Genomic DNA, 13,867 nt, shown 5'->3' with positions numbered 1-13,867 from the left:
CACCCCTGTAACCTGTCTAGGTCCGATTGTAGCCTATTCCTTCCTTCTAACGTGCCCACATCCCCCCACATCTTAGTGTCATCAGCAAATTTGAATAGGGTACTACTTACCCCCTTGTCCAAGTCACTGATGAAGATGTTGAACAGTGCAGGCCCGAGGACCGAGCCCCGGGGGACCACACTACCCACATCCCTCCAGGTTGAAAATGACTCATCCACTACCACTCTCTGGGTGCTTTGTTGTGCTGGGGAAAAATGGGTTTGGCACCTTATATAAATAAATGCTCAATGTATAAACACTACAAATGTTCAGACTATGGGCCTGAAAGTAAAATAATAGTGATCATGAATAGTAATAATTGTGTTGTGAGTTGATTATTACAATATGAAACAAAATCAGTTATTCTGATCCAACATTTTGCAGATTCTATATATATTCTATGATTCTGCTAGAAGAGTTATCAGGCTCCCTAATTTATATTTACTTGGGTCATCATATTTACACCTTTTATAAACAGGTGTAATATCACCCTTTTTTCCTGGTTTTCTGAGAAAGGAAGTAGATGAGATGATACAGAATAATGTCTCAGTCTGATCCTTGGCAATTTCTTTTACTATTCTTAAGTAAAAGTGATCTAGTCCTGATAACCTTAAAACATTTAATTGTAATAATTCTATATAATATCGTTTCTGGTTACTAATGAAAAAGAAAATATGTTTTTATCCAAGAAGACAGAAATGCATCACCTTTCTTTGAATGTAGAATATTTATTAAATATTTCTGTCCCATTTTGTATCAATATAGGCAAGTTTACCATCCTCATCTAGTATCAGACCCAAACCATTGCTAGGATTTGGGTTCTATCATCTATAGTTAAAACACCTTATTGTGCTTAGCCCATCTGAATTAAAAATACATTAGCCAAGGGATACTATAACCAAAACCATTAGAGGTCTGGAGATTCACCTTTGAAAAGCCAATTGTAAAAGGGAACCCTGAGAACTCACCACAATGGGTGAAAGCTTTCTACAGATTGTCTGCCTTTCATTCACAACTACTTGACTTCATATTGACTTTTATGTTGGGTTGGTGCTTAAAGAATATGCAAAATGTAAGGGAGAGGAATCTAGAACTCTTAATTTTTTGTCATTGCCTTTATCTGATAAATATAGGTGTTAAGATTTGCTTCCACATGGCAACCGCTTACTTTTATTGTATCTTTCATTTGGTAAAATGTGTCACAAATCATGTTATACACACTAGACACTGGTTTGCATTTAAAAATCTAGGAATGTGTTGTAATGCAAAGCTGATATTTTCCTGCAAAGCAATCGTGTATAGATTTTTTTCCTCAGTAGGGCAGACCTCCTGCTGTTCTCATTTGTATTTGTTTTGTAAACAGTGATCTAAATTCTCATTCAAGATCATTTGATTTGCAACACTTTTCCTCTTCATTTTAACTAGAAGAGCCACTATAATTTAAATTTCAAATTTTTGAGTCAGACTTTTTCTACTATAAATTTTCTGACAAGGAATTTTCATTCCATCATTAAGTTGAATCATGTCACCCATTGCTTTTTTACAGAGTAACAGTGAACAGCAGATGACATGTTAGCTCGACTTAAAATAAATGGGGTTGCACAAGCAATCTGATTGAGGAATAGTTGCCCCCTGATCATGGATACAAGTTAAGACAGCTAATTCATAATGCACAGTGTCTAATTGTTCTCATATGTGTTACTGGTACTTGAATGTTTACTATAAAAAGATATTACCAAGTGTACTTTGGACTGAAGAGGGAAGGGGTCAATCCACTATTCACTCTGGGTGCATCTACATATGAAATTAATGTGATGCAATAAACTCCAGAGCAGTTTGAACCAGAGTCTGCTGCTCCTGGGCACAGCATCTACATGTGCACCTGGGACAGCAGCAGTTGGGTGGAGCCCAACTCCAGGCTGGCAGCAGGCTCAGCGGGGTGGAGGTCAGCCCCAGGCTCCGGGTTGTAGCGTTGGGCAGTGGAGGGGGCTGTCTTGCATACAAGAGTGGTAAAGTACTTAGCAATGTGGCATGAGGCCCCCACACTTTAGCACCCTTGTGCCCCACCTAGTCCCCATCACCATTTGCAAAAGCATTTCATCACACTTAATTACTGTGCTGTAAGATAGCACTGCCCTGAACAGTATTATCTTACGCTGGAGTTAATTTACTCTGCCATAATACCAACACATATGTAGGCAGTGACACTTTACTGCAGAGCTAATTAGTCAAGTATCAGGGGAACAGAGCCCTTGAACAGTTCAGCGGGGTTGTTTGTTCCCATGTTCAACAGCAGTAGATGCACTCTACAGCAAATCAGTGACTAGGATCTCAGGGGTAGGAGTTAGCTTCTTTTGCAGATTGCAGGCAGTCAGATTGGTGTAAGGTTGTTGGAAAGTAAGTGTGAAACTGCTGGAACCAGGATTCTAGTTACACTTTGACTCTTGGGGGGGAGGGGGACTGCAGGAAAAAAACAAAAGGCTGCACATTAATATGCCCTAATGAGATCAGAGACCTGGATTTTTCAAATCTTACAGAGGGACTCTTGTCTCTTATGGTGGGGGGGAGAGGCTCAGTTCCCCCAAACTCCTCTATAATTTGAGCTCTGGCTGGAACCTATTTTGGAGGGACAGGGACCTGCGTAAGCCTGCAGGAGGTGGGAGTGAAGTTGGGGGATTACACTGTTGTGTTTTTCTTTCCTTTGGAGGCTGTGAAAGGAAGAGACTTTAGCACTAGGTGTGCAATAATGGCTAGAATTCAAGAGCTGCACAGCATGCTCAAGGGGCAAAGCTGGCAGATGCCTTATTCAGGACTATAACTCTCTAGTAGTAAAACCCATCTGTTATGTGGCCTGGTTCAGTATATAGTCTTTTTTACTAAATAGGCCGGCCATTATATGATGAAGTTGGTCCACATACCTCAGAAGGCTGCACATCTATTTGGCTGCTAAAACTTTACATATGGTATAGGAGCAGTTAATACATTTGAAGAATACAAAAAATGCACCACACTTTTGCAGGAACTCCAGGATAAGTTGGTCTTTTTGAGTTAGAAATACGTAGGCTAAGGGATTTGAGCAGACATGCTATATGGATTAAAGAGAGCTGCAGTTGCTTTCCTGAATTTTCTTCTTCCCTCTTCTCAATCATAATGAGAGGTGATTGAATGTATTTGGTAAAAATCCAAGCTGAACCTAGCAAGAGGATATTTTCTGAGTTATCTTTTTTTAGTTACTTGCCATATCACTGAATCTATTTTAGACCCAGTTACTTAAGACTGGTTTAAAGACTAGTGAAATAAGACTAGTGATGGATGTTGCCTAGTTTCAAGGACTTTGGAATAAGTTTCTTTAACCTCCTAAGTGGAATAAAACCCCTATAATCTTCAAGCCCCGCCCTGGTGCTAGTCCTTCAGACCATACACAAAGTTTGAGGTGTAATATATGCTTTGTACTCTTTATGTTGATATTCCAAAGAAGTTGATTCTGATTTTTTTTACCTGGGAATTTTGACAATCGAATAGGTAGAAATCAGGTTCAGCAGTGTAGCTAGAAGACCATGGAATTTTTTAAAGCACCAAAGTGAGTTAGAAGCACAAGTTGAAATCTCAGCACCCATCTGAACAATAATGTATTGCTCGTTGACAGTTTCAGCATTTCAGTAAGTGGCATCCACTAGTATTAGCATGTGGTCTCTGTCATCTTTTGCAAAGCCAGATATATTTAGGTTTCTAAACCTGAAATCCTGCTCTGTGCACTCTAGAGATTATTATTAATTTTTTTTTTATTATTATTATTCCAGCATGGTATATTTAGGAAAATGGCATGACCTCAGTTCGTCACTTTTTAGGTCACATTTGTCTTATAGAATGACCCACATATATTTGCTAGATTTGTTTGTATATAGCACTGTGCAGTCATTTCTATTGAAAGCTCTAGAAAGTAATGAGTTATTATAAGTGACATGCTCTAAGAAATGATTCTGTGACCTTAAAATTTTGAACTAAGATATAATGTACTTTAATGGCTTTTTGGCTTATGTACTTAGGTTATAATGAAATAAAAATCTAGTCATTTATTTTTTAGATTATTTGAACTTCCATTGCTCATGCTGGTATTTCTAAAGTACATTAAGGATGTGTATATTTAAAAAAAAAACAGAATATTTGCAATCTGAACAGAATATACTTCTTTTCAGAACCATTTTAATATTAATTTTCATCTCAAGGGTTTGACAGTGGTTACTCTGTCTCTGCTATTCAAGTGGGAGCATTACCTATCAGGCATTAAGGAGCCAAATGAAATGCACCAAAATACATTTTTAACATGATAATGATTGCTAACTTTGTACAGCAGAAAGTGAATAAGAATGAAAATGGAATGACCTAATTTACACCTGAAGAGGAACACTGAATGAAGTTAGAATTTATTATGTGAGTTCTGGGGTTCAGTTCAACAGCAAATTTGCAAATGGAAAACTCTGCTTAAATGAGATTTAAGGGTTTGACTTGAAAGGGTAGGAAATCCAGATAGTTAAACTTAAAAATCATCCTGTTGTTCCTTAGAATTGTAAACAAGTGTGATTTAATTTACAGTACTTGGTCTCTGGCTACATTGGAAGATAAACCATTTTATGAGATGATAGTTGAAACCACAGTATATCCTTTAGCAGACTTCTAACATAGTGTATTGAAATGATTCTTCTACATAAATAGTTCTCCTCAAAGTTGTATTCCTGTTTTTCCTGTTCAGTTCATCCTGGGATGGCACAATTTGTTGTTTGTGCTATCATAATGAACTTGAAAATGTGTTGTTTTTATAAGCTGATTAAGTGCTAGGAAGGAAACAAACAATTGCATTAGATATTTGCTCATGGGGCGTATCTATATGAGACTCTTTAATACTTGCCTTAGCATTAACCATGATGCTGCCGCTACTGTGTTGTTGCTACTGTGCAGCAGGGTAGAAAAGGATTCGTGAGCCACCAGGACTGCATAGTTAGGGGCACATGTAGATGTAGTGAAGAGAAAGAGGACTGTAACTATCTCACAAGTGCTTACATTCCCCAGTACCACAGCTGATGGCAACTTGACTTGGGTTTAAGTGGCAATGCCTTACAGGTAGGGGTAGGTGTAAATTGGCTGCCCTTCTACCTCAGGACAAAACTAAGAAGCTCAACAAGAAAAAAACTGCACCTCACGACTAAGTTATAGCATCATAGTTTAGTGGTTTGGGCAGTCTCCCTGGATGTGAGACATATAGGCATGAATTCCCAGTCTAAAATTAGCCTTGCCACAGACTTGAGTCAAAAGCCTCCCACGTTCTCGATGGCTGCCTGACTAGTCATCTGGTCAGTCTCCCATTTTGATAAAAAATTCCGTCATGCAGCTAAGAGAGCTATCATGACAATAATTCTATTGATTGGTCCTGGTAGATTTACTCAAAAAGTTTTTATTTCAGTAAATCAGCATTGTATTTTTTCTTTTGAAAAAGATTTGTTTAAAAATCCCTTGAGCCCTGCTTTCAGAGTTACAGGAATAAGAAGATAACCTTGCTTACTCAGGTGAGAAAGAGAGCAACAGAAGATGGCACAGAGAAAGCTGAAATATCAGTGTCTTTTTTGCTTCAGTCTCACAACAGAGAAAAAAAAGAAAAAGACTAAAAAGTTAGTTGTAAATAGGTACTTAACATGATTAATCTTAATGGGAAGATAGTATTGGAGGCCAGATTAAGGAAAGAACAGGTTAAAGAATGTTTTAAAAAGTTAGATCTGTTCATCAAAGCCTGGTGAAATTTACCTCTGTGAACCTGAGGAACTAGGCAGAGTGGTTCCTCGAGCACCAATACCAAGAATTCATGGACAATAGGTGATGTCCTGGAGGAGTGGAGAAGACAAAACATAAAAAGTGTCTTTAAGAATGGAGGGGAAAGGTGGACCCTAGGAATTATTACATTCACATTAGCTTCCGTTATCTGGAAAGATACTGGAAAAATATCAATTAATAAATGTATAGGCACCCCAAAGGTATTATGGCAATAAAAAAACAACCCACATGATTTGTCAAGAACAAAATACCTCAGACTAGGGATAGGCAACCCCCGGCACAGGTGCCAAAGTGTGGCATGCAAAGGCATTTTGCTTAGCATGTGCACCTAAGGATGGATGGCAGGGAAGGGGCCAGGGCTTCACTGCCACAGCAAGGATCAGGCCCCTCACAGCTCACCTGCCATCTGTCCCTGGCACAAGAACATCTTGCAAGCCAAGGTTATGGGTGTTTTTGGTACTCTGCCCAAAAACATAGTCAAGTCCTGCCATAGTTTGCTCCTACGATAAGTGGCCTACTGGATAAAGGGAGCTATTGAATAAGGGGTAGTAGACACAATCTATTTTGACCTGAGTAAGGCCACATGACCTTCTTATAAGTAAACTCAGGAAATATGATCTATGTGATATTCCCAGATCATAGGCTGAAACATCTTGAAAGAGTAGTTATTAATGTTTTGCTGTCAAACTGGGAGGACAGTTTGAGTAGAATACCTCCGGACTCTTCCCTGAGTCTCATTCTATGCCATATTTTCATGACTGGCTTGGACGATGAACTAAAGAAAACACATTTGGGATTTGTGGATGACAACAAATCAAGAGATATTGGAAGCACTTTAAAGCAGAGAATTCCAATTGAAAATTATCTCATTTATTTAGAGAAATGGTCCAAAAATGACAACATGAAATTCAATGAAGAGCAAAGTACTTGCACCTAACAAGAAGAGACCAAATAGACAACTACAAAATGGGGAAAGAAATGGGTAGAAAATGGAGGTTATCATAGACTGTAAATGGAATTGAGTCATCAATGTGTGCAAGGAATGCCACTTGGGGATGTGTTAGGTGTAAGATATGGAAATATTCTGCCCTTCTCATTGATTGATGAGGCATTGGCTGTAGTACTGTGTGCAGAATGTGATAACAAAGATGTAAACAAATTAGAGTTCAGCGGTGAGCAACAAGAATACTAGAAGGCTTGGGAAAAAAATTACCTATGATGAAAGATAGAGAGAGCTGGGTTGGTTTGTTTAGAAGAGAGAAGACTGAAGTGGGACGTAATCATAGTCTTCCAATACGTAAACAGTTTGTTACGAGGAGGACAGTGACAAACCTTTTTCCATGTCCTCTGGGGTTACAATAGAAAAATAATCGGTTTAGTTCACAGCAAAGAATATTTAAGCTAGATATTAAGAAAAAGTATTTTAAATATAAAACTAGCTAAGTTTTGAAACAAGATACTTTGGAAGGTTTTAGAATCTTCTTCATTACAGGTTTTTAAGAAGAGATTAGACTAATGTCTATTGGGGATAGTCTACATATACCAAAATCCTATTTTACAGTAGGAGGAGTATAGACAAGGTAACTTCTTGATATCCTTCCAGCTCTACAATTCTAGGCTTTCTAGTTACCAAATGTATTGAAACTGTATATTCCATACTGTATATTCCAAATTCAAGACACCTTGCAATTTTAAAAGACATCACAATAGTTAGATTTTACACATGGAACAGCCACACATTTGTTATAATTTTCTATGTATAGAATCGTCTTAAATTTGTACCTCCCACAGCTGCACTGGTGAAAGAGGCAGTAGGGGAGCAGGCACCTTACCACTCTGCTGCCCATCCTCCCTGCCACCTGTGTCCCCTGCTCTATCCCCACTATACCTGTCCCTTTGCCACTGCCTCTGCTCCCCTCCCTGCCATTTGTCCCAACACCCATGCTGCCATTTACCTTCTGGCTCCAGTTGTGGCTCTACTCCAGCCCATGGCCTCTGCCCCGACCTGAACACACAGCAATAGTTGTGGTGGTGGGAGCTTTGGCCTTAGCCCCTGAAACTGGAGCCAGAGTGGCCACCACAGCTACCGCTTATTCATGGCTGTCTAGTGGCTGGAGCACCCATGTGCTCCATGTCCTGGGCTGAAGTGGGGCTGGTGTTGGAGCTGAAGGTTAACTGGAAGTGGTGGGGGGTGAGGGAAGCAGAGGAGGGGGAAGTTCAGAGGACAGGGCTGTGTTGATGGGGGAGCATGCAAGGGGGGGAAGGAAAGTGGTGGCTGGGAGGGCAGTGGCTGTGGCTCTCACTCTGACCCCAAGTCAGGGCAAGAGTTAGATCTCCAACAGCTTCCTGTTCCCTGCTTATACTTGAATCCAAGGATTCAAGTAAATACAGCATGTGCAGTCTTCATGTGCATCTATCAATATAGATTTAATATATGTATATAGTTGTCCCTACCAGAAGATCTTTTATTTATCTCCAACCCAGTAAGGTTGGCAAGTGCCACTATCACTATTTTGTAATGGGAAACAAACACAAGAAAAGTAATTGACTTTCCCAAGCTCATGTTGGATGTCTGTGGTGGAAAAGGGCTTGACATTTGGTTGCCAAACGTCCAGGCTAGCATCTTAACTATTGGACCATTCTGTAATCAGCTTAGCTTTGTTAAATATTGCAGCCTTTCCTCCAAACAGCTCCAAAGCTGTACATGCGGTGAAGCAATTTTTAATAAATATATCCAGTACTGTTACACATATCAAATATTCATTGATACTGGATATTTTGTGATAGATTCTGTGAACATGTGAGGAATTAACTCTTTAAAATGTGATAACTATAACAGTATTTCCTTCAAAATATTTCTCAAGAGCATTTTTCTTGAGCACATATATATTTCTTGTTAGTTTTCTAGTATGGAATGTGCTATAAGGCAGATTAAATTCAGAGTTTCACTAATAGATAAACTTTAGCCTCTAAAATATTTTACAGTAACAGTGATTTAAGTTTCATAGTATCTGCTGGAATAGAACATATCCAATATATTTCTAGATGCATAAACAGTATTGTAAGAAAATATTGGGTGTGGATTGACTTAGTTAGCAGACTCTATCCTGAAACACTCTATAAAATAATGTTAATCATTATTCTGCATTATTTTCTCCTCATATTTAATTTACAATAGATTAGTGAAATGACTTCATTACAGGTATTTAGAGTAGATTAGTAAATTCATTTGTGCTGATTGAGTCCACATTGATTTGTGATGATTGGCTCCATAGCATATACATCTGGTATGAGGTTGACCTGAAAATGTATAACAGTGCTGGGGCTGTCTTCCTGTTATAATTGTATGGGCTTACTTCATTGGGTTATGTGTACATTATTGCAATTGAACTAAAATGGGTCTGTTTTTCACTGTGTGCAATTTAGTCATGCATCAATACATTTTTAATTAAAAGTGTATGACAGGTACAATCGTAGAGCACTCCAAATAATTTTCTAAAGCAGCCTGTTGTCTCAAAGACAGGTAATCAGAATCTGTCTCAGTTAGTCTATGAATGTATAATTTTTTTGTTATGATATATGATTCAACATCTAAAAACTTTATGCTAAATTGTCACATTTTGGTTGTGAGACCTATACCATGAATATTTCAGGTTTATAATAGCAAACTGAGGTGTTCTTTTTGACAGGACAAAAATGATCTTACAGGACAACTTGATTAGCCTATTTTGTAATAATAGTCACTATTAGAATTGTATATCACAGTTTAGATGCTTGGATCACCTAGTTGGCTCTATGTTAGGGACAGAGCAACAGCAGATGATTGCAACAAAGTTCAGATCAAATAACGTTTTCAGCATATCTAGTTCCAAGGTCAGTGGGTACAGTTCATTGTGGAAGTTAATTCTTTGTGTTCCCATGTTTCTTCTTTTCTTGACAGATATTTACAAATGTCTTAAAGAATTACTTTCTGCTTTCTCAGAAAAACATGTGGACTTTGTAGGCTTGAACCTCATGTTCATTAAAATAGCTTTGTGCCTCATTGCTACTGTAAAATTGCCCTACTACCAGTACAGCCAACCAATGGAAGATTTTCTGAGTGCCTGAGGTACCTAGGATGATGTAGAAACACTACAGTACCTCCTGCACCTCTGAAGCTGAATCTGTGGGTCTTGTTGGTGCAGCCAGGATGGCGTACTTGCTTGAATAGTCCTTAGGGATGATAGGTAGCTGGTGTATGTTAGATCAGGCTGTGTGCTACTCGAACTTGTGCTTGGATACTGGCCGATTGCAAAGTAGGTCAGGTTAATGCCAAGGTGAATTTAATCGAAGTTCATGTGCTCACTATATTGTTGGTGCCTGGAGCCTTCATAACTCAAGTCCTCAGTGTGTTTTCATGGTGATTGTGGAAATTTGTTTAGCAGGACACAGAAACTGGGAAAATCTTAACCATGAGGATAATCTCATCCTAGGATTTTAGTTTCTAGCGTAAATTAAAATAACAAAAAATAAACAAATATAAATATCCCACAAATTAAAATTACAGTAGACATTTTAAAACAACAAGCACCAGATAGAACAATATAGCATGACTAGAATAAATTCTGTAAAAGCTATTGTTTTTGTAAATATGAAAAATGAGGCAAAGCTGCTAAACAGAAAAAAAACTTCTAAATCTGGCACCAAAAAAGCTATAGAATGAAAATAAATATGTGCTGCATATACAGATATTATCCTGTAATCTCCATAATTTCCTTGATGTCAGCATTGGACCCTAAGCTAAGACAGATGCAGGGCAGTAAGGGCTAGAGCTAGGAAAGTAATGGGTGTTTATTATTCAGTAGGTGAACAAAAAAAATGTGTAGAGGTGAGGGCTAAGGTTATGTCAAACAGAATATTTTTTTACACAAAAAAGGAAGTGGAGGTATTTGTATTGGCTTTTTCCTCATTCCTTTTGGTTTAAAATTCTTGCTGATTTTGACCCAGTTTCACATAGCTTGCTGCCTCCAAGATGGTATTTTTGGCAAACTTAATATTTTTCTAAAATAAATGTTACCCATCTCTGTTAGGAAAGTCAATTAGAACAGATTTTCGAAGAGAAAATCTCTTGCCTTTACCTCTTAATTTCTTTATCTCAAACATCTTGAGTCCTTTTTCTTGTAACAGATAGACTAGAGCTGAGAAGTACATCAGGACAGACACAGCTGATAGTTACTGGAGGAAGGGTGCCCATCCCAGAATGCGCTCTTCCAAAACTACTAATGCTCTTAAAGAAGAAGCAAATATAATATATCTTTAACAGAGGCACTTAAATATCACTCTTTTTGACAGACTATTGCAGACTATTTCTGCTGATTTTAGGATTCCCTAGAGATAATGACCTTCAAATATTTAGAGGTTTTCTAGGTTTCCTTCCTTCTACTTGACTTCAGACTTAGATGGTTAACTACATCTCCCATTTCTGTGTCCCCATGAAAGGGATTTTTTTCCTCTTGAGGAAAAAAACAAAAATTGAGATATGATTCCCATTCTGTAAAAGGTGAGAGATATTAAGCATGAAGATGACATGGCAAAAAGAAGGAGAGCTACTGGCAAAATGAAGGCACAAAAGACCTATGGCTCAGGAGATTATTGCAGCATGGATTTCCTTTATGTTAAAATCTCCATTTGCTGAGATTTGCAGGTGTCTTGTATACTACTAAAAACAATGTATAGTATATTGGAAGCTGTACTATACGTAGCTTATCTCTGCTCTGGGAATAAACTCAATTACTTTGCTTCCCATGTCATAGCACTGGACTTGGTGGAGTATGTACTAAGTGCCCTTCAAGACTTCCCTCACCTTTTCATTCCCATTTTATGTAGTTTGTATCCCTCTGCATGGTTTATCCTTCTAGGCTTCCTTCCTTTTGCCTCTAAGATGATAGCTTGCCAACATAAATACAAAGGCTATTAGTTCAGGGAGTTCAGTTGCTGGTTCTAGTCTTGTTGTAGGGACAGGATTTTAGGTCCGATGTGCTCTGTGAAACAAGGTCTGCTTGTCCAGTTGAGTGCAATCAGAATGCCTCTTTGGAGGAGGCAGTGTCAGGGGTAGTGCACTGTCCATACGTTTAGGCCATTTACAGCATGATATATGTCAACATTTTGTGATTGTGTGTGAAAACAAAGTGGCCAGTATTGCCATGTTTTGCACTTGGATTGTGTATGTGTGTGCACACAAGCGTGTACCTGGATGTGCCATTAAAATCCAAAGTGAATACTAACTGGATTAGGAACCATTTTCACACTGTAATGACAATGTGGGGAACTTAAAACAAAAAATTCTGACATTCTTTAAAAATTACTTTCCTGTAATCTAAGAGTAAAGAGTTACTTGCTAATATACTTGTATAATTGCTGCATGAAGTCATAATACTACAATTAAGTTTTAATACTTCTTCCTAGTTATCACTTTCAGACAGAATACAGATAAATAATGGTACATTCTACAAATAGTTTAATAAATTGGAAGTGAGAAAGAGAAAAGCAAACAAAATCTACATTTCTACTAACACTTTTTTGAGCCTTCCTATAATGAAGATTTAGAGGTCTCTAAACATGAAAAGACATGAAAAAGATTCAAGAAAATCTCTAATTAAAAGAATGAAAGCACTGGATCCAGGAAATTATGTTTCTCTTCATAACCCTGGGGAAATAGTCCACCCAAGATGCTGAAGTATAAATGAACTCTGACTCTGATAACTTTGAGTCCTAACAGAGAGAGAATGGTGGAAAGTTTCCCAGAAAAGCCTTTAGAGATAATAGTCAGAATTATATAAAACCCATAAGTAGGACAACAAGAAGAATGACTTATTTTTCATAGCGATGGCAGATCAAGCTACAGATGTGATTGCTTTAGTAGGTTGTGTTCTGAAGACAAAATAATATCTCCTGGCCAAATTTTAGACCCTGTACAAATAAGATTTTGTGCAGATGACATCTGGAGAGGCTTCAGTGCAACACGACTACTGCATTGTAATATTACTCAAGCCTATGTAAAAGAGTAGCTGTTACTGCTCCTTCTTTTCCTAGGGGATTTTGATTACTGGTTCATCACAGCTGTTATTTTGGCTCCTGTGACATGGGTCATCCACATGCTACATCTAACTATGCAGGAGTGCCTTGATCCCTCTTTCTAGATTTGATAATTAATTATGTACAATGTACTGCTCAACTGTACACAAAACTGAAGGATAATGCTATCAAATATGTCCAGAAACATACATGGACTTTCTTCATTTTAAAACACTTTCTAAACTTATGCCATAAACCCATGCTGAGTCCACATCTGGAATACAATTTGCAGTTCTGATCATCCCATCTCCAAAACAATCCACTCGATCTAGAAAAGGTGGAAGAACAATGAAAATGAACAGAGGTATACAACATTTTTCATGAGGAGAGACTGAAAAGGTTTCAGAGTGAAAAAGAGAAGACTACAGGAAGTATAATGGGAATTCATAAAATCATGAATGGTCTGAAAAAATTGAATAGAGGACTACTGTGCTGTTGTATTTTCTGTCTGAATTGTATATATAGACACATAACTGCAGGTTTTGGTATTTACATACAGTTTGCAATGTAGCTGTTTCTACATTAGCCTACATTAGAGAACGCTCAATAGCCCGGCACTCCAAATGGGTAGCTACATGGGGAAACAGAATTTCCCGGGTACTCCCGCGAGGTGGACAAGTCTTGAAACTTTAGTCAGGTAAAACCTGCAAATAGTTGGCATTGGATGCTGGAGGAGGAGGAAGGGATGACAACCATGCCACATTTTAATGGTTAAGACAGTTATCCAGGAAGGCAGAAAGAGACTCTAAACACTGCCCTATTGTATCTAAGTGCCGTTAAATCGCTACATAGGACAGATACATAGTGTGAGTAGAATTTAGCCGCATGCCTCCTAATACAGGAGATTATAAATTGGTAGACACACTTCTTTTCCCAGAACACCTAAGTAACT

The sequence above is a fragment of the Crocodylus porosus genome, unplaced genomic scaffold (genome assembly GCF_001723895.1).
Source record: "Crocodylus porosus isolate Cpor-Errol unplaced genomic scaffold, CroPor_comp1, whole genome shotgun sequence".
Classification (NCBI taxonomy): domain Eukaryota; kingdom Metazoa; phylum Chordata; order Crocodylia; family Crocodylidae; genus Crocodylus; species Crocodylus porosus.
Note: the sequence above shows the minus strand (reverse complement) of the source record.